At 43.4% G+C, this 2,977-nt stretch overlaps 1 pseudogene; it reads right to left on the reverse strand.

Moving 5' to 3' along the window:
* Positions 1–2,061: 2,061 nt before the first annotated feature.
* LOC143975908 (putative non-functional immunoglobulin kappa variable 6D-41 pseudogene) lies at positions 2,062–2,541 on the reverse strand (annotated as a pseudogene).
* Positions 2,542–2,977: the final 436 nt, after the last annotated feature.

Raw genomic sequence — 2,977 nt, forward strand, 5'->3', positions numbered from 1 at the left:
GATCTTCTATTTCATTATTTTGGAGATAATTTACATTGTCAGTTTATAAAGTTTTACAAATTCTGGGATCTCTCACATTGACCCCACAGATCCCAGATTGGGACATAATATTTGCTCATTACAGATGATTATTTTTATTTTTATTTTACTTTTGTGTGTCTTTGCTCTGCCCGGTATTCTTGTGTATCTGATGTGCTCTATACATTACAAATAACACAAATAAGGGGATCCTCGTAGTGATAACTTTGAAAATTGCTCCACCAATGGGGTGTAAAATCCACAAATCTTCTCTGCGGACACATTCCCATCTTTTATTCAGTGACATGAATACACAGAGGGGGTTATTTACTAAAACTGGAGAGGGCAAAATCTGGGGCAGCTCTGCATAGAAACCAATCAGCTTCCAGGTTTTATTGCCAACGCTTAACCCCTTTTTGCCCGTGCCTTGCAGCCGTTTAAGGGATTGCAGATACCGGGAGGCGGGGTTTATGATAATGTGACTGCCGTGATTGGCTGCAATATGATTGGAATGCTCCCAATCACAAGCTTTCCGTTAGCCGCTGGTAACTGTGCCAGGAATGTGCAGGGCACGCGCTCTTGGCACAGCTGTGTCTGCAACTTGGTACACAAATATGCGGCCTCTCGCCACTGAGGCCCACCCACTGAGAGGTCCCATATCTGTGTACTGGCGGTGCCTAGGGGCTAATTGAACAAACTGGAGTTAGAAGCTGATTGGCTGCCATGCACACCTGCACCAGATCTGAGCGCTCCAGTTTTAGTAAATCTCCCCCATAATCTTATCAGATGGATGGAAAGAAGAAATACTCCTCTGAAATGTGATGCTGGTTTATATTATTATCCATTCACACCTCTCTGGTCTGTTGTGGTACAAAGCCTTCAGTCCTCTGATCCCTCCTACCATCACAGTGCTAATCTTCTGGTGCTGGGGGGTTATTATGGGCTGAGGGACCTATCATATGCCCTTGTCAAGAGTGACAACTGTGCCCACTCTTTTCACCCCCTCCTCCATTCATAGAAGTTGTACTCTAACTCCTAAGAATTAAAAGTGTCCCAAGAACCCCTAGGACAGTGATGGTGAACCTTGGCACCCCAGATGTTTTGGAACTACATTTCCCATGATGCTCAGCACTCTGCAGTGTAGTTGATCATCATGGGAAATGTAGTTTCAAAACATCTGAGGTGCCAAGGTTCACCAATCACTGCCCTTGGATCTTCTAGCAGCCGCTCTGTACCATTCAGCTCAGCAGATGTACTCAGCTAGAGAAGGAGTTTGAACAGCCACTAGGGGGCGTAATAGTGTGACATTCCGCCCATCCTGCAAATGGCGAGACAGAGAGGAATGGGGGAGGGGCAGAGTTTCTTCTGGAGAGGATCCAAAACAGCTGCATCTGGAATGGAAGAATCTTCCTCATTTCCAACAGAAGTATCTATTTATTTATTTATTTATTTCAGGTACTTATATAGCGCCGTCAATGTATGGAGAGCTTTACATATACATTATACATTCACATCAGTCCCTGCCCTCAAGGAGCTTACAACCTAAGGTCCCTAACTAACATTCATACATATACAAGGGGCAATTTAGACAGGAGCCAATTAACCTACCAGCATGTCTTTAGAGCTGTGATGGTGAACCTTGGCACCCCAGAAGTTTTGGAACTACATTTCCCATGATGCTCAACTACACTGCAGAGTGCAAGAGCATCATGGGAAATGTAGTTCCAAAACATCTGGGGTTCACCATCATTGCTTTAGAGTGTGGGAGGAAATCGGAGTCCCTGGAGGAAACCCACACAGGCACAGGGAGAACTATGGTATGTACTATTCATTGGATGTAGAATTATGAGGAATTCCATGAAAATCTGCTTGAAAGATGAATTTACACTTTAAAAACTTTTATTCACTAAATCATTGTCTCCCAGTGTTGTTGTCTTCCTTACAGAATACTGAGTGTTATGTATGACTGTGCAGTGTTCTCTCCCCATGCTGATCTATGTCTTCATGTGTGATAGAGGAAGGAGGTTTTTGTACGGCTCTGTATCACTGTGTGAGAGGGGACTGAGCAGCCTGCTGACAGTGATAACTTCCTTCATCATCTTCAGTCACAGCACTAATTGTCAGAGTGTAACGAGTATAAGGAGATCCACCACTACCAGAGAACCGGTCTGGGACTCCTGTGTGTCGGGCAGTTGCACTACGGATGAGAAGTGTTGGAGACTTTCCTGATTTCTGTTGGTACCAGGCTATATAATCGCCAGTGCCAGCACTGGATGTACATGTGATGGTGACTGTCTGTCCCGGGGACACAGAGATAGAATCCGGAGTCTGAGTCATCACAATCTGTCCACAGGATCCTGAGGATGGGAAGAGACATATTGATTATTGATTTCCTATCAATCCTGATGTGTGTATTTATTGTACAATGTATAGATGTATGTGCAGAGGATGATGGAAGGAGCCTCATCTCTCACCCTGAATAGAAATGAAGATGACAGCCAGCAGATAACTGGGAGAAAACATCTTGATGTTTCTGGAGGGTCAGATCCAAACTAGAAGACGTCTCCTGTACAATGAGATATATAGAGAGAGTGACAGGGGAGGTGTTCCCCCCACACACTGTGTATGCAAATACCGGGGAGATGGAAATTAGAATTCTCAGATCAGTGATCTGTGCTAGAAACACTCCAGTGGGACTCGGCTACATATTAAATCATTTGTCTTTTTTGTGTATTTTTAGTACACACTAATCACCTCCCTATAAATGACAACATGTTTACTCTACTTATAGAAGAGATCACAAAGGGTCTATTTATCAATGTTTTCAAACAACCGTCACACATTTTTACATTGGATTAAATTATAAAATGATGAATTGTTGGTGAAAACATTGACACATAGACTCCTATAGCCCCTCTCACTGACAATGATAATTGTTACTTCTAGTCCACAAAGATCT

Source organism: Lithobates pipiens, unplaced genomic scaffold (assembly GCF_037356315.1).
Source record: "Lithobates pipiens isolate NorthernLeopardFrog02 unplaced genomic scaffold, aLitPip1_a1.2 Scaffold_13, whole genome shotgun sequence".
Lineage (NCBI taxonomy): Eukaryota > Metazoa > Chordata > Amphibia > Anura > Ranidae > Lithobates > Lithobates pipiens.